The sequence below is a fragment of the Acanthochromis polyacanthus genome, chromosome 10, assembly GCF_021347895.1.
Source record: "Acanthochromis polyacanthus isolate Apoly-LR-REF ecotype Palm Island chromosome 10, KAUST_Apoly_ChrSc, whole genome shotgun sequence".
NCBI lineage: Eukaryota > Metazoa > Chordata > Actinopteri > Pomacentridae > Acanthochromis > Acanthochromis polyacanthus.
In genome coordinates, this window is record NC_067122.1 from 25,388,473 (window position 1) to 25,415,535 (window position 27,063).

General features: G+C 41.1%; 1 long non-coding RNA gene across 4 annotated transcripts in view; it reads right to left on the minus strand.

Annotated features, from left to right (window-relative positions):
- LOC127535777 (uncharacterized) overlaps positions 1–27,063 on the minus strand; it is a 76,663-nt gene that overhangs the window by 41,959 nt on the left and 7,641 nt on the right. For 2 of the 4 annotated variants that reach the window (XR_007944615.1, XR_007944617.1), the window contains exon 3: positions 20,885–20,991. The exons of the other annotated variants lie outside the window; for them this stretch is intronic. This is a non-coding gene — a long non-coding RNA (uncharacterized LOC127535777). The remainder of the gene's footprint in view (positions 1–20,884; positions 20,992–27,063) is intronic. 4 annotated transcript variants of the gene reach the window in all.

Below are 27,063 nucleotides of genomic sequence, written 5' to 3' on the forward strand. Positions count from 1 at the left end.
GCTATAAATACCACCATAGTGTTTGTGTAGTTACAGTAATAACATAATATCACGCAGGAGAAATAATGCAAGAAGATTAGTGGATTGTGTAATGTTAACCATGTAAAGTAAAATTAAGATTTTTTGACTTCTGCCCCATTCTGCAGCATTTCTTTGGTGATCTTTGAAACGCACTTGTCAGGTTGTGCTGGGTTTCAAGGATAATTAGGTGAGTTTTTGCTGTCAGGGACATGCTGTACTCCGCCTGTTATAAATGGTGTGTTTCACTCATGGACCAAGTATCCTATCAATCTAACACTTTAGAGTATCATCAGTACTTTAGACTTTAGTGTGCTCAAAAGAAATGGCAACCTTTGTTGCCAGCAGATCATAAAAAACCATCAGTTAATTATTTCTCTGTGCATGGTGCATGCTGTTTTATCATTCCCCATGTAGCCATTTTTGAATTGCTCATGTAATTTTACACCAATGGATAGACTAATGTCTTAATTTATGTTATATGATTTCTATGCTGCCGTTCAGAGAGGCTAAACACTTGTGTGCGGTGCTGAGGAATCTGTTTACCGTTGCATCTCAAAATAAATATCTCCTTTGAAATGCAAATCATGGTATGCACAAAAGATTTTTAAAAAAAATGCTTTCTGGAGCTCTCCTCTAGCTGAGGACCATGTACTGTGTATACTCAGCTTAACCATGGGTTTGTGAAGATGCTGTCAGATAATTTGCCATGATGTCAGGCTGTTTCCTCTTGCGAAAATGGTATCTGAAAGAGTATTGGATGTTTTTTTTCCTCTGGCCACTACCTCAAAAAACAGCATTTGCATCATTGTTGCAAATGCTGTTTTTTTGTTGTTGTTGTTTTTTTGTTTTTTTGCATGAATGATTCATAAATTATGCTCCGAGATACAATAAACAAATGCAAAAGTATGTTTGTAGTTGTGTAAAAATTAGTCTGCTGTCCAGAATGAAGGATCTTTGCACAGATGTATTAGATTATTGAGAATTTCTGATCTCCTAGCTTAGCTTTGAGCTCGTGTCTCTTTGAACAATGACACTTAAGAATCTATTCATCTTCAGTGCTGGCAGTTTCTTATGCTTTTTTGAGTGGTAGAAAAGACGTTCTCTGAGTGTTAAGCAGATGAGCTCCTGATCAATTGTGATAGAAATATAATAAAGCTTGTATGCATGTGGTAAAGGGGGTCCATGCATCGCCTGCCACAATTTGTATCTCACCGCAGATTGATTTCTGTGCCGTGCAGCGGCAGAGTCAACTAAATATGTAATAGGCCTGCTATCTGCACAAGCACAGGAAATTATGAATGGATATTTAATGAGCTGGTTGGACTTCAATATATCACCGCAGCGTGTGTGCACATATGGGATGAAGAATTGGAAATGGAAGGCAAATCCTGTTGGTCAAGAGATGAATGTCATCAGAGTCTTAAATTAGAATCTACATTGTGAACTCCTGCAAAGGAATTTTAGACAGAAGCAAAGGACTTTACATCTTAGATTTGATCAAGAACAACCATGAAAGAGAATTAATGCTGTGGTCCTGTATGAACACAGATGCAAAAATAAGATTTTCATCTATTGTCGAATAGTGGTATTAGTCTAAAATATGTTCAATTCAAACTCCAATGTCAAATAATTTTCACCTACTGTAGCCTAAATTTAGATATTTATATTTCTAGCTAGAGGCTAAAGAGTTGAGAATCCCTTGAAAATGTCATTGAGAAGATACTGGGGACTGATAGCAACAGTGACAGCTGACAATGAATGCATGACACTTTGCACAAAATATCTCATATTGTGATAGCATAAAATGAAATCAAGATCTCAGAAAAAATAAACAATGATTCATCACTGCAAATCTCCATTTTACTTGCTAGTGCTCCAGTTTAGTCTTCCATTGATGTGACATATTAGTGCCACAAGGCTTTAGTCTCCATGTATTCAGGATTAAATTGCTCCTGTTCATAAACAATAATTACTTATCAGAGATCACATTTATTTCACATTCTTGCTTTTACGCAGCTATATGTTGAGCAGCATTGCTGTAGCTGAATGGATGGCAGCATTAGGAATGTTGAAAGCAAGACTGCGTGAAAAAAGCGCAACACTGTGTCAGGAAAGAAGATAAATGCTTCCGTTTCACAAACACATAATGTGCATTTCCCTAAAAGTGCGGAACATGAAACAAAACAGGCCTGCTTTAAGTAACGCTAAGCCTGATAGATGATCATACAACTTTATGAAAATCAATGCATTAACTCCCAGAAGATGCAATTCTTTGTTATGTGCATGACAGTCTATGGCGTGTTCGCTCACTGGCAAAGGTGCAGTGGAAGACTGAAATATCAAAGCGAGACCAAGGCGTTTTGTGAATTCCTCCTCCACACTCAAGTGCTTTCCCTTGTTGCTGAATAGAAATGCTTTTGATCTAAAACTTGAGGCCGCTGTGTTCTCAGATGACAATGAATATTACATGGAAACAGCCTTGAGATGCAGTTCGGCTTCCTGTCCTACGTAGCGTTTGTCAACAGGAGCCGAGACCACCAGCAGAACTGTAGGAAGAGAGCCCGAGACTCTCCGCAGATTTTCACAAGATTAGTACGGCAAATAGTTTAACTAGCCTCGGTGACAGCTGCTGTCACCTAATTGAATTCTGTAATTCATCATTCATTCTTGTTTACTGCCAGCACAACAGGTGACGGGCTGATGAGACATCTCTGAAGAATTAAATGATGAATGAAACCCACTGCTAATAGCGCTCTGTGTGTGTGTGTGTGTGTGTGTGTGTGTGTGTGTGTGTGTGTGTGTGTGTGTGTGTGTGTGTGTGTGTGTGTGTGTGTGTGTGTGTGTGGGGGCTCCCTACATATCAAATGACAGGATGGATTTGGTTACATCAAAGTCGGAATGGGAAGCAACAGGTAAAAATGGCGCAAATCTTTTGAGTCTGGTAAACACCTTATCAGTCCCTTTCTACACAGTTCTCCATTATTTCCCAAGTTGCAAGCAAAAGGGCAAGAAGGAAGAAAGAACCATTATGAAATCCAATTACAAGACGCTCAGGGGTCCGAACACCCACGTTGTGCATAGCATCAGGCCAAATTTCATTTCGCCATGGTGAGTAGTTGCTCATACATACTGCACTAAGGAGAGATTATGTCAATTCATTTCCAACAGGCTTTGACATCGTTTCGCAGTAAGTGTAACACTCAAAAATTCATGCACCTGGACTTCAGCCAAATCCAACCTCACCTCCCAAAAAGAATTCAGAAGATAATTGTATTATGGGACTGCAGCTTTAGATCTCCTTCGATTTTAAGTTAAGTGTTACACAATATTGTATAAGCCTCACAGACGTGGAAAGCAGTGGATCGGCTTATTTTCTTAGCTGGCAGCTGGTTGATTGGTTGCTAAGTTACAGATACAAATTGTTAAATAAAGTGGAGTGACACTCGTGTGATACTGTATTGAAGTATATTGGCACTCATTCAGATGGCTGTGACAGTGGGCTCACTGTGCTCTAAATAGTATTTTAAGGGATGCTGACAACATGAGCAGCTTGTACCGACTGCATCAAATGCTGCAACTCCACCTTAAATTCTAAATCCAGCGTCATTAATAATATTCTCCCTGTTAGGTTTTGTGTTTACTTTTCTCTCCTCTAAAGCTATGACGGTACAGTTCCAGCATCTTGAAAGCATCTGCAGATGCAGTGGCACCTGATTACTTTCATCAACTCTTCATTAGTTATGCCTTAATCACAGATCATAGCAGCTGATGCACCTGGGAGTGAAATAGTCTTAATATGGCTGCTGGCAGAGACGAGCTCTCCAGCTGTTTGCTGCCCTCCAAAGCTGTCAGCCCTCATTTGAGCCAATTGCCCTGTGGAACTCAATAATCAAACCTGTAATAACCTCACACAACCTCGGATGCACTCATGTGTGGGGCCAGCTACTGCATATCCCATTTCTCTCTCTTTCTCTCTGTGTCTTCCTTCGGCCAAATCTAAATGTAGTGCGTGGCCGTGTGGAACAGCAAACTGAGTATGATTAATTTCAGATTCGCTTATTTGACTTCAGGATGTGCACACCTGAAGCTGCATTTTTCAAGTTAGTTCATATTGGCTTGGCATTGTGGGAAAGTGTATATCCTCTCAGTTTGTTAAATTTAGGCTCGCACATAAAATGGAGCGCAGATGTAAATGATTAAAAGGTATCTGTGTTTGTTTTATTTAGAATTTTTGCTTTTAAAGTTACCCTTGCTCGTCTTTTGACTATATATAGAATATTTAACACAAAATGTGTATCCTAAAGACTGGCATTGTTTGCAATTGCAGTAAGACTCTTTTATATACTTACTTATACACTTGTTTGGAAAGAGATTTAATTATCTTGAGAGTGGCTTCCAGTGAAATTTTACCATCATCTTCAAAACAAATGCTACAAATTGTGTGTGCATGTGTGTGTGTGTTTTTCTTCCTTTTCAAGCATTACATTTGACTGACTTCTCTGTCAGTCATTTTTTTCTGTCCTTTGGTGAGAATGAGAATTTACTACACGGAAAAAAATAAAATGTCATTGAGTAGGAGTGAAACGCTGTGCAGGGACTGTTTTTTCTTATAATTATGTGCAAACAGTGCTATGGGGGAAGATGACTTTGAAGATCTCACATCTCGTCACATTCAAAGGATAGCCTCATTATCATGCCTAACCTTTACGATGCTTTACGCATCTGTAGTCTACTTCAATTACACGCATTTGACGCAGGAACTCTTGTAAATGTTGATTACGATAAATAAAACTGCGTGAAACACAACGCAGTCTCTCTGTCCCTTTCCCCACATGACTACATGACTCGGAGGCTACAGCCTTCTTAATGAAAATAGTTTAGAGCTTAAACTTTTCTGGACAGCTTCCCTTTTCTACTTTGTCTAACAAGCTAGGTATTCCATTTCACTTGGGAGCTTTCAGATACATTTTAGTCTCCGTGGTGTGATGAGGTGCCAAAACTACCAGGGGAAGGTAACTCTGTGGAGAGTCTGTCAGTGTGCTGAGGATCAAAGCCATTTGCAAAGAGCACACACACATCAAACACTGCCATGCAACGTGTTACCTAGCAACCCAGACCAGGTGTTGCAGGGAGTAGGAAATATTAAAGCCCACATTCTTCCTGTTTTCTGCAAATACAATTTTAAAGGAAATCGATAAAGCCGTGAATGTGTACTGCATGCGAGAGGAGTGGGGAGGCTTTTTCTTTTTTTTTCTTTTTCCTGCATCATGGCAGACAACAGGGGCACGAAGAAGATAAGAGTGTAATATCAAAACCTGAGGCGGGTGGAAAAGAAAATATGAAGTAGTGACGCATATCCTCAGATGGATCACACTAATAATGCCCATCGCCTGCCCATATAAGGAGAGGCACAGTGAAGTGAGCGGCATGAAATCGTGAAAGAGCCTCACCAAAAAGAGGAGTGCGATATGTGGAGCTCGAAGAGGCCCAATTCCACTGAGTGGCCATGTCAGAATGGAGTTAGGCAATTACGTGTGATGCAGCAGAGCAGTGAAAGGAAGCGCTAAGGTGAGGCTACTGGCTCCTGGTGCACCGCGGGCAGCTCTTCATCATGATTAGAACACAGCTGTCATATTAGCAGGAAATTAAGCGGCGTTATTATCCTACAGATTCCTACAAAGCTGAGCAGGAGGCATTAACAGTATCAAACTGAGGTCATCTCCACAGTGTGAGGGGTGATGGTGCTGTAATGTTGTTTGAAATGCACCCTCCATGCACATGAATTAAAGGACGCTAATGCCACATGTGTCCTCATTTGCTCGCTCCCTGTCACGCCGGGGCCAGGTTAGCTTTATTTACTTATAAACGGTGATGGTCATTGCGGGGAGCTAATGTGAAAAACATCAGGAACAATATGTGTGCGCAGGCCCCTTAGGAACACTTGAGGGGAGCGTGGAGAGTGATGTGGCACCGCGGCCGTCCCGGCTTGTCTGCCTTAGCCAGCAGAAACAGGTGTAAGCTGTGAAAGTACTTGATGAATGTTCTCTTTAGTGCCGGTGACTGACTGCCCTTATTCAAACAGCAGACAGCTCCTCTGGCTAAGTACTCCGGGAGCAGATACTGTACACGGCTCACACAGGCATACGGTGCAGTGAGGCAGACGCGCCCGCAGATACACGAAAAACACGCGCAAAACAGACGCACATGAAGACATTTTTAGCGCACTTTCCGTATCACACGAGTTTGCTCTGCTTTGATAAGAGAACGCTCAGCAAAAACATGACCACTGATGGATTTTGTTTGTTGATTATGAGAGACACGAGCAGCCCACCTGTAGCCTCCCCCTGGGCGTATGAGATGAATCCATTCTGATAACTATTGCAGAGCAAGGATGAATATGCCATGAAAGGACAGACCCCAGCACATGATGACTTAATCAAGCCACACAAGGACAAAAATAGGATTAAGAGCAGGGGGGTAAAAAAAAGAGAAAAATGAGAGACGTTTCTCTTTTCATGATCTATGAATAGAGTCTGAAACAAAAGGACAGCAGTGGATGGAAGGCCTGCGTGATGAAGACAGACTGTTTCCCTCTGGGCTGAAGGGATGACTGACAGAAGCAGAGGGTCGTGATCTGACTCTCCCTCGACAAAGGAAATAAAGAGTCACATTTAAACAAAGAGCTCGCCATCCAAACACAGCTTTCATCTCATTTGGTCTGACTATGAGAAGCATGAAAGGAAAATACACACACACACTTGCATCGGCAACAAAAGCACAGGCAAACAAATCAGCAGCCACTTTTAGAGCTGCGGATCCTTTATTGTTTTTTGCGTTATTGCTTTTTTTCTTTTCTCGGCTGGCCTTTGACTCCATCTGCACTGAACTTTCATTCTGTTTTCTTTTGATCTTTGTATGCTACATGCAATTATTTCAAATATAAAAGCCCAAAGCGAGCAGACTCGAAAGTTACAGCAGGAAAGGAAAGTTTCCACCTTCTATCTGCAGGCATTAATTTCCCCCCAAGCTACCTGAGGTGATATTGATGAAATGATCACCATGATGTGAATGGAAGATGATGAGGGGTTCTTAACAATTGTTATCGGTGTCGCGGTCTGGGGAGTTGCATGTCTGATGGCTTCTCGTAACCTTTCTGTTGACACCCTGCCACATGTCCCAAAGAAACCAATTACTCCCCTGTCTGAAGCTTTTCCGCAGCATGATAAGCCAACTTTTATCCAGGCACGCTTTAGTCCAGGGCAGTAGTTATTCACTATTTAACTATTTATTTCACATTCCTTTTAATCTTACACAATTTATGGCTCACACAGAACAAAATGTTGCTTGCTGTTACTTCTGCTTTACAAATACAAAAACCTTGCCAGCACTAATGAGAATAAAAAGCAAAACACTGAGATGGCTTGTCAAGTGTAGTTATGTGAATGTAATGTGCATTTGTATTTGAAGCAAAGATAAACAACTAGCACAGCAACATAATTGGTTCACTTGATCCAGCAGGACAGATATAACATTCAGAGCAGACAGGAGACTACCTATAGTATCATCCTGCATACATTCAGCGTTGTCACGCACTGTGCATCCATGCAGCGCATCGAATAATAGGATGGTGTGTATGCAGCAGCACAAGTGAGCTTCATTAATCACAGTTATATCAAAGCCATTCCTGACACAAAGAAAAAGAGTTTGTCCCGAAGACTGGAATGAAAAATCCAATAATAGTCGTAGTATTTACAGCAAGTGAAGAGCTGCGTGCAACAGAAGGCATACGCTACAGACTCCAACTTTTGTTGCCTTCAAAAGCTTCTCGAGGGCTGCAGCTTGAAACCCTTTGAGGGAAAGAATCTTCTTGATCTGCCTTCATGCAACCGAGCTTCTCGCTGGGGAGAAACTGTACGCATATTTAGCTTTGGTTGTCACAAATTTAACTATTTTGAACCAACTAGCAGCACGATGTCTGGCAGGACGATCTCAGTGGGTGTGTGAGGGTGATCATGATTCGAAGCAATGCTCTGTCGTTGGAGCTTAAATATTTGTATTTTGAGCAGGTGGTTAAAAGGGATTTTATGTTGCCATTGTGGGTGGACAACACACTCAAAATACACTGGGTCACAATAGACTCAATTTGGGTCATTACTGCACAGTGACGCAATGCTGTGTTAACTTTGCCCACTACCCACGGACAGGAAGCCCCCGAAGACAGCTTTGTTTTGATCTAACTTTAGTGTTGCTTTTATAATGTAGTTGGGTCATGTACCCTCTGAAACATGGTTGTGAACTGTTATTATCTTCTCTATTTCTTTAAAAACTTGCATCACTGCTTCAAAAAATCATCAGGTATACACTGACACAATACTGGGTTAGCTTTGAACATTTATCGATTTATTCTTTACACATTACCAACGGGTAGAAAACCACTTACGACAAGGGGATCAAGCCAACATTAAGACTGCGGCAAAGTATCAGTGCTGATTAACCCAGTGCAATGGCAATGCTATACTGACAGCACACTCCTGTGAATTTTAGTGCATACATTCTCGTGTGAGCCTGAAATCAACAAGTACAATAATATTATAGCTTGTAATGTTAGAAACATTTATGGAAAATGACCCAAGACATGGATAAACAACTGGAAATTTGTATTTAATCAAGTTTTTTTTTATATGGTTGTTTTTTTTTGTATATGCCAGAGGACAAAAGATGAGTAAAATAAACATAGCAGAGCATTTCCACCTTTAAGTCCACCACAAACACAGACATGCAGATAGCCAGAGCTTCATATGTAACAAATATAAGGAACCAATCCTGTCAGGATGGGGTTTTCTGTGTCATTATTCTTCTTCAGAATTGGTTTCTGGTTCGAACATGTATAACAGAACCACTCCATTGTAGAGTAGTTTTACACTGTTTGAGCAGAGTTGTGGGTGATCCGGTGTGCTCGAGCTGCAGGTTTGGACGGAGAAAGAGGCCAGGATTTTATACATCGGCACATTCTAGATGAAGCAGAGCTCCATCTATGCCATGTTTACAAAAATTTGCAACTCTGATACGCAAAGATTTGAGATGTTAGGGCTTAAATCATTCTCTGGAGAGGGACTTTAAAGAGATCACCACAAGATGAAGAACATGAAAAACCCTCTGATGTAAGACAAATGTATATATAATCTGGCAGCACATTTAATCTTTGCACTGCTCCAACTAAACCTGCAGTACAAAGTAAAATAATTTGCATATTCAACACAAAAATGCCTCACTTGACTTCATCTTCAGTGGAATATATAAAATTGCGCACACAGTCTTTTAACTTGAACTTCTGGTGCACTCACAGTCAAAAGTATCAGTGGGACTCCATATTAATACCATATGAATGGAGGCACCCTTAATAAAGATGAATAGAAGGCAACATACTGCATGCACAGACTATCCTTGGCTCAATGTCCACACTCACAGACGTTGAGGCGTGTTCCTGCTTGAGGTGAAATCATCAAGTGCATCAGGGCTCTTGTGCATCCTTTCTCTGAGTTTGCACTTTTACAGAATTTCCCCAGGGAGTGTCCCATTGCACAAATTGGCCATACACCTACAATGCCCCATAAAATGTGCACAAACCAAGCATGGATGGTGTTTATCTGTAACTGATAGTATGTGGGTACTTGTTGTATGTTGTTTTCTTGCACATTTTTAGAGCTGTTTGTATTTTTCCGTGAGAAATCCTATTTGGAGATGTTCACAGATTTCCTGACTTTTGCTTTGACATTTGCGGAAATGTATAAACACTGTAATATCACACAAAGAAAGTGGCTAATCAAACTACAGATGAAACAGGACTCCAAATTCCCTCTTTTTTTGTTAATGGCAAAGTGTTGTTTCCAAGCAACCAGTGCTGCCACTACAGTGTGTCCCATTCCTCCTTTTCATACCATTCAGAGCCCTCATTAACTCACACACTCAATAACTGCAGGCTATGACGTCAGTTAGGTCTGTGAGGGTTTAGTGTTTGGGCCTCAGGCTGGAGATCGAGGCACTGTAATGTGATTCCACTTGTTAAGTGTTATTCATCCTCTGTCATGTTTTTCTGAAGTATTCTTCAAAACTATTCAGCTGGAGTACTAGATGATTGAATGGTGTTAAGCTAATCTAGGATTTACATTGATAAACCTGTGTCTTAGTCAAATACCTTCGTTTCCCTGGAGGCCACTGGATGTTATTAGAGTACTCACTGAATTAGCAGAATTCCTGCATCATACCTTTAAAAATTTGCAAAATACCATAAAGTAATTTGCATGAGGGTGTTGCACTTAACTGCACCAGATGGAGGTACTACTATATATATTTTTATGTCCTCAAACCACTTAAACTACTTTTTGTGCCACTTCGGGAGAGAAACCAGTGCAACAACCCTAATACAACATTTTTATCTGTGAGCAGATGCATGCTTCATCAAACTTTAATCACTCCCAAGCGGTGTCCTCCTCTAATCGAACACACTCAAGCCTCTGCCCAGTTTTGTCACCGAGGAGGAGGATAAAGTAGAAATGTGATGTTTGACCCTATTGGAATGAAGCATCGTTACATATTGCGAGCAATGTAAGTGATGGGACACGATCAGTAATGCCCTTTATCATCTCCTTTGCCATAAACTACAGGAAGCCCTGTGTTTTTCGATGATAAGCTCTCACCAGCAACTGACCTAGAGAAACAGAAATACAACAATGTGTTCTAGAAAAGCACACAGGAAACCAAAGTGACTGTCCTTTTTGTTCTGAGAGAATGTGTGATTTATTGTATCAATAAGAAGGAAACTGAGAAGATACAAATTAAGCTTGTCATACATCTTATTAACACAATTAGATGTATGACAAGTGAAGCTACAACATATATACTATTGGAAAAATTGCAAAAGCTTGTATTTAACATTGCTGTATTGTAGCATGTATTCAGCCTTAGAGTACATTTTAGCATTTACCCTTCAAAACAAAAGGTTTAGAACTGCATATTTTGAGTTATTGTGATCCATTTATTGAATATTACACCTGTAGGCCACAGCTGCAGAGACTCTGAGTAGAAAAACAGGTGATAGAAGCTGAATAGACGTTAGCTGTGCAGTGATTTGATATATCGTGTATCACTTTAGATCCTGCAGAAGCAGAACATTGACATGCCAGACACATAACTCAGACAAATCAAATAAAAGTTGTTTCAAAACAAGCGGACAACATCAGCGGCACAAAAGGAATGAGCCAATACAAGACTGAATGCTGAACTTCAAAGCATTTGGAACCTTCCTTCAAACACTAATTAAATGCATTTAGGCATTGTTTACAAGTTTACAGAGTGTATTCAATCCAAAACCTTGAATAGATGGAATGGGAAACTCTATATATAATACAACATGCTGAAGGAGGAGACATTAAGAAGTGAGAGGAGCAAAACTACAATGAAAGAATGACCACTACAAGCAAAGCCATTCAACATGTCGTGCAAAATATGAGTTAAAAATAAAAGTATCAAAATACACATGGATATGCATACACAGGATTTCAATGATAGGTTGTAGGCTTCAGACTTTATATACTGTTGATTATTTAAAGTAGTTTGACTGTTCAAATTAGAATCACAATCACATGTGTCATATGTAAAATCTTTACTAGCAAAGTAACTGCAACCGTCATACTGGTATTTAGAATATATGTGTAGTTTAAAGTTAAAAAAAAAAGACACACAATCTTATGTTAAAAAGTAATGTGTTTCGATGCAAAATAACTTGTAACTGCAACCATCATACTGATATTTATATCTACCTTTTACAGATATACGCTTGGTCATAAAGGTGGAGAAATAAATAATTAAGGGCCTGCACAAAATCTTCCACTTTTGGTGGACAGATTTGGTTTTCTGTCTTTTTCTAACATACAGTTTGTTTGTTCTTTTAAATTATGAATGAAAGTTACAGAATAATTTAGAAAAGATGAAATTTTAATGGGTCTCAGACTAAAGTCTTCTGTTTATCCGTCAATGAAGGTAAATATAAATTCTGAACAATATATACTTTCGAGGGCTGCATAGTGGCGTGGTGGTTCGCACTTTTGCCTTGCAGCTAGAAGATCACCGGTTTGCATCCCGGCCTACCCAGGATCTTTCTGCATGGAGTTTGCATGTTCCCCCCGTGCATGTGTGGGTTTTCTCCAGGTACTCCGGCTTCCTCCCACAGTCCAAAAACATGCTGAGGACAAGTGATTATTTTAAATTGCCCGTAGGTGTGAATGTGAGAGTGATTGCTTGTGTCTATATCCCGTGACCCTAATGAGGACTAAGCGTTGTATACAATGGATGGATGGATGGATGGATATACTTTAAAAATTTAACTTTGGGGAAAAATTCTATATTGTCAATTACAAACTGACTCAGAATACCTTGATTCATGTCAATGCTTGCAAAATAGTAAATTGCTTTCTTTTATAACCAACAGTTTTCTGAAAAATACTGAAGTGGCTCCAGACTCCTGAGTGCAGAAAATGGGCTAATGTGAATTAGAGCCATATGCAGCTGCAGCGCGGTCAGCAGGCTTCGTGTGGCTACTTGATCCAAAATGGAATTATAGTCTTTTTGGATGGGGGGCTAATTGTGTATGGGTCCTAACTGCAAATAAATGAGTGCTTGGGACACAAAGACACACAATTGACACATGTGCTTCGCCAAAACCAAGAAAGCCCCGCTTCCTGCCACTCAGGCTACATCAAGGAAAAATAAGCCAAAATGGCCACTTGTGACCATGTAGCAGCATCATACAATGTCAACAATCACGTCTGCATTATGCAAAAAGTGGGTAAACAACAGACTGAGGGACACAAATTGGCTCAACACCAGCTGTCTAATTAGCTTTGTGCTGCTCTTGAAAAGCAAACAAACACTGAAAGCGGGACGGTCTGAAAGCCGGCCAGGCATCGGTTCTAAGTGTTCTGTTCCCCCTCAAATCAGACGGGACGCTCCGATTCTGCTTGCACAGAGAAAGGAGGCGGTTTCAGATAAGACACACAGATTAGATCATAAGTTAAGTCCCCAGAAGGCCTTCAGTTGGTTATTTTGGAAGCACTGTAAGGACTCACAAGAGGCCTGGGTAGAATTTACATCTTAATGAAGCTGATTGCTGTTATGTGGAGATCCTTCCAAATGCCTGGTTTGAGCTGGCATGAGGCGCACAGCACATCATATATACATGCATGTATGAACAGAAAAACAGCCTTAGTCACAAGTCCCAGACAGATACAACCACGCCCCGCTAATTTAACACACTCCTGCTGAGAGGTTGGTGCAGAAACAAATTGTCCTGAAAACATCGGCAGAGAGCAGAGAGGACACAGGGGCGCATTAAATGAAAAAAAACAACAAAGTCTCACCCAGCTCAGTAAGTGCGCAACAATTTTCCTGCATTAGAAAATGTTAAAAATAGAGGCTTTTTATATCATATAGAACATGAGAGGATACAGGTACAAAGAAAAAAAGAATTAGGGGAACAGGGAGCGGGATTGTCTTTTTTTGGTGTTGTTGTAACATCACACAGTGACAGGCACAGCAACGAGCAGCAGGAGCGCCCTGACAAGTGGCACTGTGACGAGAGTTACTGACGAATTGCGCTCGGCGAAAGACGGCATGTATCATGTCAGAATCGTCAGGACTCGTCACTTCACTGTCATTTAGCAACACCCTGTGTGGGAGTGAAGACACATCCACGTTCCTGCGTCGTTATCAGGCACACTGCAGTCAGAGGCGTGAGTAATGATTAGTCACGTACAGTGGTGGCTGTTATTCACCAGTCATTACTAAAAAAGATGCCAGTAATGGGGAAACTTGAGAACCGTTGATGAGATTCTCGATGAATAACATCAAGCGCGATATAAAGGCTGTTGCATGCTGTGAAAAACAAATCCAGCTTGTGCCGTTGGACACAGAAAGCAACAGAGTGCTGGCAGTCCTAACACTGCTTTAAAAATGATCAGTTCCTCCCCCCTCCCCTGTAAATGGCAGGGGCTCCTGGCACATCCAGAATAGGAGACATCTTATCTGCAGCACCCCTCTTATCACTCAGCCCCAGTGGAAACTATTGCCAGGTAGCACATTGTCATATGACACACAGCTCGGTGACAAGCCACAGCTCAGCATAGTTTGCCACACCACTGGCAGGCAGCTCCCATGTGACACAACAGTACTGCGGGGTCTCAGATAGCGCCGAGGGGAAATATGAACCCAGTGATGATTTGTATCTGCCTTATTAAAGAGCTGACCTTGACCGCTGGGGAAAACTGGATTAGTCTGATTTTTTAACAAAGAGGCGGGATGATGTTATGCCGCTGAAATGAAGAATCTCTTCCCTTTTCATGCTTTTTTCTTTCTTTCTTCCCTCACTTTCTCTGTCTGGTGTTGACTAGCATCCAGTGTTCATTGTCGTGTTAAACAAAAGGAAAGGCTGATGCAACAGACCGTTGGCTGGGCGTCTCTGCCTGGCTCAACATAAACACAGCACACACACTGACTCGGCACTCGCTGTGGGGTAACACTGCTCGAGCAAACAAAGCACATAACGCCACCACGCTACCTCGGTCATAAACAAAGCCAGATGAAAGGATCCAGGAGGTGATTGAAGGGATAAGTACATCCTCCAAACTGCAGCTCATGGCAGGAATACATCCATTTTTCTCAGAAGAAAATACAGTAGCATGTAATTTTTTACTTTTACAGGAGTTGTGCGAGAGGCCTTTTTATCTGAGACTGTAATCATTTCAGAGAGGCCTACACTTTGCTGCTCATGGAGGCATGTCATGAGCATATTTAAACTGGGATAAAAGAATACTTTAGTTCGTTAGTTTCTTTTACTTTTAATTTGTGGCATCTCCGGTTTAAATAGAGCCGAGCTCACAGGAACACAGACCCTTATGAACAATAACCTTGGTGATGGTGACCCAGGTTCAGTTAAAATCCATTTTGAACGCTAGTAATTGTCGAATGAGGAGTGATAGTCTCAGAGGATGAAGGCCAGTTCTTGAATAAATGAATCGAAAGGTATTTATATTGCTGAATTGACTTAGGGACATTGAATTGACCTTACATTAAAGGGTCACTTCTCGCCTTTCTCTTTTCCCACATGTAACATTACTGCTCCTGCTCCTTTCACCCTCTTAATCTCCTCCTCTCCTCCCCTTTCCTTTCTAATTTTCTCCTCTGCTGTCTATACGGCCCGCTCTTTTTTTTCTTTATTTCCCTTACCGCTAGACGTTATCTCAAAGACCAGATCACCATGGCAACAATTAGTCACATCGTCATCGCCCACACTTGTATTTGATGGCTGTTTTTATTTTTGAGGGTTTGTCGATGCACCCCTACCTCACTGGCACATCGCCAAGTAACCTGTTCTGGTGAAGAAGGAACAATATTGCCATCTGTTGGACCCGAGTGTTTGCACATAGAGAGCGACATTGAGAAGCAGCCAGCGCTCCCGTGATGATTCATGACAGGCAATCACATGCCAATTAAGACCTTCGGCTCCAACCAGGAGCTGTATGGCTCAATCGTATTTCACAAGTTCGAAACACATCTAGTCCCTCTTTGAAAAGGTCAGCACACACTGTCACTTACTTTTTTTTCCCCCTTAAAAATAATGGAACTGGAAAACAAGATGCTCCAGTTTTTGATATATAAAATGCAGCCACACACACACAAAGTGGCGACATGCTGCCAACCTGAACCAGGTGAAAGTACACCATGAGTAGCTTGATGGCAGCTCTGTTAATTAAACGTGGAGAATATTTGGGCTTACAACCAGCACTCATATTTATTCATCAGCACCTGCCATATTGTATATCTCTAAATGAAAAGAGTGCTCTCTTGCAGCAGGGTACCAACTAATGTGAGAGATAATATATTGGCTGAGATTTTGGCTGAGTGTTACCCTTGAAATCTTGGATCTGTTTCTGCTCTCTGGAGGCGCTAATTAAGTTTTTTTTTTTTCTCCCCAAGTCTTACCGTTAAGTGATGTAATACTTCATAGTCACAAATAATTTTCCATGTGGGACAGATCATTGCTCTTATTATTTATTTTGCTCACTGAGGTCCTCGCCAAGAAAGGGATGTTGAAATGTTTACCCACATTATCACGATTTCTTCATCAGAAAGATATTCTTCCGCACTCAAGTGCAGGAACAAAGCTGCTTGTTCAGAGTGAGATAATGCAATATTGGGGGTAAGTGAAGTCCAGGCTGCAGGAGAGGATTTCTTCACTTGCACCATAGGTGGGGACCCCTGCTAAGACACAAGCCCAGGGCTATATATTAATTGATATTCTGCAGAGCTGTTTAGCCGGAGATATAATTCACCATCATCTTCATAGACAGATTCACAGTACGGCTAGTCTGCTAAAGATAAATGCTCACGTCACACTGGCCAATCGCTTGCACACAATTGTGTTTTGCTTTCAGGTCTTCATCAAGAAAAGACAACAGCTTTCCAGCTCTTGGACTGTAAAGCTCTGCTGTGGTTCGCCAGACATGGGGAAATAAAAGAAACAATCGGCATGCAGATGCTCAGTGGTTCTCTGTAAAATGAGTCAGTGCTTTCTTCATCAGCTCTGCTCAGTGAATTTTAACAAAGTTGTCATATAATCTGCAGCTTTGTAGCTACCAATATGAGTGTGTATAGACACAGATTTAGAAAAAACACACGCAGGTGAAGACTGAAGCGTGTGCATTCCTGCAACATATATGGACTTCTCTTTAGATCCTACAAAGTCAGCAATTTGTCTTGTTTTACAATTCGGATTCGGCACTGCTTCTTGAAAAAGAAAAAGCTTGTAAAATGCTTTCCATTTCATTTGCTGTCAAGTACACTGCAAGTTTCCTCACCAAAGTGCTGCTATTTTTGGCTGCATATTGTAAAACCCCGCCGTGAGGTAAATGATCCCCCTCCCCGTCCACGCCTCCCCCCAAAAAAACCTTGGCTTAAAACTCTGTGAAATTCTCTGCATTTTATGCTTTGCAAATTAATGCAAGCACCTCGGCTCTTTTCATTATTTATTCATTGGGAGCAAATGTTTTTCTCTGTATCCACGCAGAGGCTTTTTCCCCTTCAGAGGACAAAGATACAGTAACCCAGGTGCTGTTTCACGAAATAAGAAGAGAGCTAAAGAAACAGTTTTTTCATGTTTGCACTCAATATGCACTCCCTTGAAATGCCAGATTGAAAACATTATCTTGACACAAAGGGATAAAAATAGTTTCTGACTTGTTTTTTTAATTATTGCTGAGTTTTCCATGTGAGGCATAAAAGTCTGTCTCAAGCAGATTTGCATAAAGTTTTATGGAGATTACCAGTACAAAAATGCTTCAACTGTTGATCCCTTGCCAGTGAGTGTTATTCAGGGACCAGCCTCAGATGTCTTCACATATCTTGAGCATCACTCCAACATTATAAAACTGCAATGAAAAACACATCAAGACCGCTTTGAGTTTAATCTGACTTAATGCCCTATAGGCTGCAAACATTCATTACAGCGTCTGTGCTTCATAAAGTACTGAACTGCTGCTGATCTTTAGGAATATGTTTTCAAAAATGTGAAGAAAATGTTGTTTATGTGCTCTTAATGAGCTCTTGCCTACATTTGCATTCTTCAGAACAGTTGTTTTTGCCAATTACCTACAGTAGCTCATCACACAAGTCACCAGACCTTACACAACTCCATTTAATTAAGCTGGATGGAGATCCTAACATAGACAGACCGCACTCATTGTTAAAGCCTTTCCCGAACCTTTAAATGTCTGTTGTACTAGACGTCCTCGAGACTGCATTGATCCTCTTGGGTACATTAACCTATCAGTGCAGTAGGCAGTGTGCATTATGATTAAGCACATGGAAAACATCCACGTTCCTCACTCGGAGGTCAGAGAGAGCTACAGTAAACCACAAAGCATGGAGCAAAGTCCTGGCATTAATATTGATGAGATGGAGTTCATGCTATGCCATATCTATCACAGAGTAAAGATATCCTGATTAAGTGTTGCCAGCAGTATCGCGGGGGCTATTAAGCCTATGGCACATCTGGACTTTGCGAGTGGGTCCAAAGTATTGATAAGGACACATGGTTACATCAGGGAGGCGAGTGGACAAGGAAATAGCCAGCTGCCGAGATGCGGCGTAATTAAAGTGCAGGGGGCGCTTGTGGCGCTGGCAGGCTTCTTTCCACGTTTCCCATTGACTTTCAACTGGACGAGGAAGGTCACCAACAAGGTGTTTAGAGCAATCTCCACAAATTGTTGGACTGAGGCTTGATAATCTCCAAGGCTTTAATGGATCTCAGATCTGTTTACCAAGTGAGTGCCCCTTACAAAGTCATTTGGCAATTGTTTTACCCTCTAACACAATAATAGAACTGGAATTGGCTTTTTGATCAATGACATCAGTGGTTAAGTTGATATATTCAATAAGCACGACAACCTTGAGCCTCTTAGAATTACTGTGTGTGCTTGTGATGTGTGTTTGTGTTTGTGTGCATGTGAATTGTACTGTACTCCCAAACTGTACTGAGAAGTGCATAATTTTATACAGGAGGTAGCTGCTTTAATCTACTCTTCGATATCTCATTAAATTGCTTAGAAGTTGCTTCTCTTCAGCAGATTGACCCCTAGAATATTTGTGAGTAAACATTTATTTACCTACACAGCAAAGTGCAGAACCTATGATGTCTGTTCAGCGCTGTATGTTTATCACAAACTCCCCAGACAGCTGTTTATTACATCAAAACTAGAATTTTTTTTTAAATCTAAACTGCTGAGTGTACAGCGGATTCCGATGGAGGAGGAGGAGGAGGATATGGAGAGTGTTCTTTCCTGTCTTGTCATGTGTGAGAATCTATTTATTTTTTCCACCAAAGCTGGGCAAAGGAAGCAATGCGTTTGAAGAGAAAAAAAGAACTCCAGTCTATCTGCCTGAGAGTTGATCTGAGGGCTGTAATGTTTCCTTTGGTCTACTCTTGGGCATTAATGGTTGAATGGATCGGATTGGACATGCCTGAAGACTCAACCAGCCTCTAGTTTCGCTCCCAGCAAATCTCAACAGCCTGCATCTAAGCTCAAATAAGCACTGTGGTCACTGCCCTCCCAATAATTTGAACAACTCCCAAGTGTAAAACCCCTTTCTCATTTGTAGCTCGTTTATCAGATAGTTATGCGGTTTGCTAAGACAGAGACAAACCAACAGAGAGTGGAAGACAGGGGGAGAGGGGGATGACTGCTACACAGCCAGCCTTGAATAAATTCACTTCTACGGCAGGAAATAAGATTCTGAAGTACACATTACTTGAAGAGCCTAATAACTAATAGTTACAGTTATTGCCTATAAGATTGCAGGAGTTCAGTCTCTCAGGCTGACACATGAAGAGCGCGAAGGAGGAATGAGCAATGTGATTTCATAAGTCTTTAACAAGAGCTACTTATGACTTGTTACGCCGCATTGCAGCTCAGATGCAGTTGTGAAATATCCACTCTTTTAAGACAGGATTCTTTCTTTTCTGCCATTTCTTTGTCATCCTAATTTCACTGCAGCAATATCCATAATTCACTGTGATTTTCCCGGCCTCCTTGTCTTTCCCATGCGAGAAAAAAAAAAGTTTAGAGATGGATTCCCCCCTAAGTTCCATGAAAAAGTGTCAGATTCTCAGGCGAACAATGAGAACACTATTACAAGACTTGGCACAGAAAAGCCTCAAAGGCCTTGGCACAAAAGCCTGTACAAATTGAGAAGATAGAAGTGCAAACTCATTAGCTTACCAGGTTTCCAATCACAGCATTTTTTTATATACTGGATGTCTCAGTCTGCAGAGCCCCCATCAGATGAGAGTCACTTTGCATGACTTCAAAGGATACAGTTCTGCCTCAGAACTTTAGGCTGACGTTTCCAGCACTCATGTATTTTGTCAGAACACGTATGGCAAGGTGTGTCTCACCTCAGAAAACCTCTGTTCTTGTTAATGATGTTGGCCTGAAATTCCCACCGGCAGACCATCACATCTCAGCCTCGTTTCCATTTTGGGGAGCCCAGAAATGTCTGCATTGTTATGTATGACCACTTGTCGTTATGAGTCTGTTTTCTGTTTTCGCCACGATGTGACAAACTTTCTTCACCGCATTTTCTTCAAGCACTTTTGAGAGCATGAATCTATCTGGTATTTCCCAAATGGCATGCAATACAGCACAGAAACAATACTTGACTTTGTGTTTAGGGGCAGAGGCAATCTCGAGTAAATCAGCCAGTTTGATCTCGCTTCAACGTGCACTTTACTGCCTGGCAAATTTGAAAAGGCCAATTCTGAAATAGTAAGGTGTTTCAGCCCTGCTTTACATTTGACTCCAGAATACCTATAATACCACATGCCAGCACTATGCACAACAAAACAATGTTAGTTGACACAAATGTCACAAATGCTCTTGTGAAAAATGCTCTTTGTGAAACAAATGAAGCCCTTGTATTTTGCCTGATTTGATATTTGCTCTGGTCCTTGTTTGCTTTCTGCTCCTGCTACATCAAGCCTGTAATGTGCAGTTTGAATATTATGATTGCACTCAATCCTGGATTCATTTACGTAAGTGACTGGATTCAAACTGCAGCAGCACACACATACATTCACTGCACCCCGGCTATCAATGTGCTCCACTTTTAATCGCCCCCCTGGGTACACCATATGGGAGATGTTGAAAGATATACTGCTGTCATTCGTGATTCTGTCATTTCTTTTGAAATGTGCTGCCTTGCACGATGATGGTGTAGGTAAGATATTACCCTATTATCCCATTAAGGTCCGTACCTCAGAATCTGCAGCGTTCATTTTCAGACAGCTCGTCTTCTGCACCATTTTCATCCTGTTCTGAGAGAAGCTCCTCCGCGATGCTGCACTACCATCTGCTGGGGAACCTGCAGGCACAATCAGTCGCAGCAAATGCTCAACTGTCCTTCCTCCTCCACTCTCTCCCTCTCTCTCTCCATAGCAGAGATTGATTTCTCTGTCTGTCACTGATGACATTGTACGACTGCTGTGTTTGAATTAGCAGTGCTTCGATAAGAGAATATAAATGAATCAAATCTCCCAGGACTTAAAATTTTACAATTCATTGACGGAATGCACTGAAGTCCTGTAGCAGTTACAAAAGCCCCATTGATATGGCTTAAAATTGACAATGACCTGTGACAGCTCCCATTTGTGATTAGGCTGTTGTCTGGCGGAGAGAGAGCTTGACTCTGTGCACAGCCAATAGCCACAGCTGTTTGACTCTTCTAAAAGGCAGCACAACACATTATGCAATGCAATTATGCATCAAAATTAATAGCAGCCAATTGTGCAGGCAACCAGCCAGCTGTGATGGGTTTATATAACTGCCAAAATTTGACAAATAACAATAAGTGGGCAACCTTTTCCTGTAAGGAGCAAATCTGCAGACACACACATGCAGTCACACAAAAACCATAAGTCATCCTTCCTCTGCTGTGGCCAGCCTTGAGACAGTTTAACAAATTGCCATGACATAATATAATGTAATATTGCTTCCAGTATGTCACATTGTTAATCTGTATAGCTTGGCGTACATTCAGGTGCTGTATATCGAGCTCAATCATTGGTGAAAGTGCTCTCACACAGATTCATTGAATTAAGCCTGCATGCATAAAAAAGATGGAGAATAGCTCTGAGCACTTTGCATGTACGATTTGCATAATGCCTTTAATTTTAGCACATCCGCTATTATACCCAAAGGATAGTTCAATCAGCAGACTATAGGCAGTGTGTGTAATGTACACAGTGGATAGGGGATCATTAAAACAAATATGTTAACAAATGTTACATAAATTAACACACATTATCAAAAGCGTAGGTGTATTCTGAGGAGAGAGGGAGAGGTCACGTCGATGCTCTTCATGACGAGTGCAGACATTTGTAAGAAGCAGCAACAAATCCTCTCTAAGAGCTGTAAACAGGGCACATTAGCAGAGGGGCTGCGTTAGTATGTGTGACGAAAACAGCCCATTCAAGCTAAAGAATGTGCTTTCCTGCTCCTTCCATCTTAATTTTGAGTTCATCCTGAGCCATTTTGGATGACGACGCAAAACTTGCCGGTCTCACACGTACACAGAGACACAAGGAGCTAAGAGCTGCTCAAGGTGATGACAGCAGCATGCTGCTAATAACAGCCAGAAGAGGAGGAGAAGGAGAGTCATACACGAGTAAATATTTCATTCTGCGCATCCGTGGATATACATTAAACCGAATCGATTCATGTATGTCTTGAGTTGATATGTTCCCTGGTTAGTGCTGTGAATAGTAATCACACCCCTCGGAGAGGATGAACAGTCTCTGCTGCCACCTAGAGGTGCTGAAGGCTGCTTTGCTCTCCTGGTTTATTCATCATTCTTAAAAACAGCAAGAATGTTTTCTGCTCCAAGACCTGCAGCGAGCCCCGGCCCCTCCCTGTTTTTTCCTTAACGGTTTGTGGCAGACTAAGGAATATTAATGCAATTTGGTGCGGTAAATGCACCCAATCATTCATGACTGCTTCAAAGAACGGGGTAAAAGTCGGATTTGCAGTCTCTCATGGGCAGGGGTTTCTTATTTTCACTTAGCTCCAGGAGCCAGAAGCAGCACGTATGCACAGGCCACAGAAGAAATGACTTGCAATCCAAACAGCTGTAAATTCGAGCTGTGTGGCAGCCTCAGCCCATGTCAAGATTTTATAACTCAGATTGATTGGAATTATATAATGCTCGCCGTGACTGACTGATTCCACTCAATGGATCGGTAAAAGGAAAAGCATCATGCACGAGCTATGGTCATAAAGAAGTCATAATAGATAAAAGGCAGGCTCACTGGGGACTGAAAGGACCTCTGCCAACTGTGAAACGCACACAGAGAATATTCTATTTTACAATTCATTTCCTATAATATAACACATGCTGAATCTCTTTCGCTTGCACAATCCACTGCAGATATTTCCTGCTACTGCGATAAATTAGTGCGCACTAACTTGTGCAGCCACAACAATCTGCTGTGAACCAGTGAGCATATCTTCTGCAACATTTGGATTTTAAGGAGTAGATATTATTTAATTTTCATGATTTGGAATTCAAATAAACCACAGCCAGGGACGAGAATTGTTTACTTCAAAGTATTGTGCAAGTTAATGTGGTATAATTAAGGGTATTTGTTAAATGGATTGGAAAACTGAGTTCTCACAGGCTGAAACACTGGACTCTTATTAGCAGCAAACAGCAAGCTCCTCTGATTCAAATAAGGCAAACCTACTGAGAAGAGAGTGTTGATTAAAATGCCGTAACTGGAAGGGTTTTCAGAAGTTTTCACCGAGGGGAGCCAATCAGGACCAAATCCAGCTGTGATGTGTTTACTGGAATACCTAACTTAGAGCAAAGCTGGATTACCAACCGGGCGAAGCCAGCAAGAGCCCAGGGGTCCCAGACCTCTGAGGGGCCCAGCAGCACCCGGTTCACTCCTTTTTTTATCTTCTTTATTTGTGGAAGTGCAAATTTGTTACAAATTTCACTCCTTTGAAGTATATCAGCTTTTCCACCCTCCCATCTTGAGAAGGGTCCCTGTGTCAAAATCAAGCTTTAAGACCGTTTAAGACTCTTGATTCTTGTAGAAAATGCCAGAAAATGGTGGAAAATGCTCTTAATAATTTCCCTTAAGTCTAATTTAACGTATTTAAATGTCTTGTTTTGTATGACCTGGAGTCAACTACCTCAAAAGATATTAAGTTTACAATCACAGTAAACTGTGAAGGCTATATATTCACATTGTAGAAGTACCAGAGAATTAGGTTTCTGGGTATCTGGGTAAATAAAGAAGCTGACATGCACAGCAGGGGATCATTAGGGGCCTGACAACAAACTTTTTGCCCCAGGGGCCAGTCAGGAGGTTAATCCAGCCGTGACTCAGAGTTTAAATACATCAGAATCTGCACATATTTACCACTACAAACCATTGAAACTATAATCAGGCTTTACTTGCTTGTGATTTCACCCCCGCATGCATTGAATCCTACCTTACTGCTATTTTAAGTGAAGTTCCACGATGGCAGCTCGTGTGTCTTTTCATGTCTGGCTGAGTGACAAGTCTGAAATCATAGGATCCATTTTAACACTACTCCCACAGTGATTAGTCTCCCTGACTGCAGATATGAAACCTGTTAGCAGCAGCGGCCTGAATGTAACTGTTACCATCACAGCACAGGCTGCACTGATTTAATAAACTAGACCATAAAATCCTATTTGGGAATTATTGTAGCTGGAAACCAAAACTGACAAGTCAGCCTGACATAACACTTGTTGTCCTCCAAAATATATTAAGTGACATGAAGGTGCTGCATTCATGGTGAGCAGTTTTGGAGGACGAATTCAGATACTGTAAGAATATTAGGTTAAAAATCAAAACAAAAATCAGGAAAATGTACTTACTTGTATTTTATTGTTATATATTATATATTTAGATTATTATTGCTTGTAGTTCATTAATATAAAAGCAGAATTTTACTGATTTTATATGAATTTTTAATTATTTTATATAATCAATGTTTGTTGCTACGCAAAAGAACGTGGCGGAGTTATGTGATGATTGGCATTGGTCTGTCTGTCTGTCTGTCTGTTAGCAGCGTAACTCAAAAATGGAATAATGGATTTGGATGAAATTTTCAGGAAAAGTCAGAAATGACACAAGGACCAAGTGATTAGATTTTAGCAGTGATGTCGCTTATAGTCTGGATCCACGGATCTGTTAAAGATTTCTGTATCATTACAACACTACATCAGCTGCCTGCTGATGATCACGATTGCTACCCTACTACAAATCCACTGCTGCAGACTTATCGGGACTTATCCATCAGAAATCATACAAGAAACAGTTGATTAAATTGTGGGGGTGTTTCTGAGTCCCATCAATTCCCACAGCCCGCTACATATTTCGGTCACATGATTCGGTATCCGTACATAACGTACACATGCATAACACACGCCTGCACTCAACGCAGTCATTTTGTTTGTGGGTACATTTATATTAAATGGATTCTATGCATATTTGCAAATACATTCTATGGTGCCGTGATTTCTGATCAACAGTAACTACAGTGCCTTGTGAAAGTATTCGGCCCCCTTGAACTTTTCAACCTTTCGCCACATTTCAGGCTTCAAACATAAAGATATAAAATTATAATTTTTTGTCAAGAATCAACAACAAGTGGGACACAATCGTGAAGTGGAACGAAATTTATTGGATATTTTAAACTTTTTTAACAAATAAAAACCTGAAAAGTGGGGTGTGCAATATTATTCGGCCCCCTTGCATTAATACTTTGTAGCGCCACCTTTTGCTGCAATTACAGCTGCAAGTCGCTTGGGGTATGTCTCTATCAGTTTTACACATGGAGAGACTGAAATTCTTGCCCATTCTTCGTTGCAAAACAGCTCCAGCTCAGTGAGGTTGGATGGAGAGCGTTTGTGAACAGCAGTCTTCAGCTCTGCCCACAGATTCTCGATTGGATTCAGGTCTGGACTTTGACTTGGCCATTCTAACACCTGGATACGTTTATTTGTGAACCATTCCATTGTAGATTTGGCTTTATGTTTTGGATCATTGTCCTGTTGGAAGATAAATCTCCGTCCCAGTCTCAGGTCTTTTGCAGACTCCAACAGGTTTTCTTCCAGAATGCTCCTGTATTTGGCTCCATTCATCTTCCCATCAGTTTTAACCATCTTCCCTGTCCCTGCTGAAGAAAAGCAGGCCCAAACCATGAGGCTGCCACCACCGTGTTTGACAGTGGGGATGGTGTGTTCAGGGTGATGAGCTGTGTTGCTTTTACACCAAACATATCATTTTGCATTGTGGCCAAAAAGTTCGATTTTGGTTTCATCTGACCAGAGCACCTTCTTCCACATGTTTGGTGTGTCTCCCAGGTGGCTTGTGGCAAACTTCAAACCAGACTTTTTATGGATATCTTTGAGAAATGGCTTTCTTCTTGCCACTCTTCCATAAAGGCCAGATTTGTGCAGTGTACGACTGATTGTTGTCCTATGGACAGACTCTCCCACCTCAGCTGTAGATCTCTGCAGTTCATCCAGAGTGATCATGGGCCTCTTGGCTGCATCTCTGATCAGTCTTCTCCTTGTTCCAGGTGAAAGTTTAGAGGGACGGCCGGGTCTTGGTAGATTTGCAGTGGTCTGATACTCCTTCCATTTCAATATGATTGCTTGCACAGTGCTCCTTGAGATGTTTAAAGCTTGGGAAATCTTTTTGTATCCAAATCCGGCTTTAAACTTCTCCACAACAGTATCTGGGACCTGCCTGGTGTGTTCCTTGGTCTTCATGATGCTCTCTGCACTTTAAACAGAACCCTGAGACTATCACAGAGCAGGTGCATTTATACGGAGACTTGATTACACACAGGTGGATTCTATTTATCATCATCAGTCATTTAGGACAACATTGGATCATTCAGAGATCCTCACTGAACTTCTGGAGTGAGTTTGCTGCACTGAAACTAAAGGGGCCGAATAATATTGCACACCCCACTTTTCAGTTTTTTATTTGTTAAAAAAGTTTAAAATATCCAATAAATTTCATTCCACTTCACGATTGTGTCCCAATTATTGTTGATTCTTGACAAAAAATTAAAATTTTATATCTTTATGTTTGAAGCCTGAAATGTGGCGAAAGGTTGAAAAGTTCAAGGGGGCCGAATACTTTCACAAGGCAGTGTAACAAACAAATGCTGCATTTCCAAAAAATAAAAATGCTGCATTTCTGACAATGCCATATGGGGGAACGAACAGCCTTGGTGGAGTACTGCGCTCTCAGAGTGCTTTTCTTGTTTTTGTTGTGGATCTATCTACTGATTATTTTATTCATGAATCGACTGACTGTTTGTAAAAATTCTGAAAATAGCAAGAAAAGCTGTGACAGTCACCAAGCCAACGATCCAAACCTTAAAC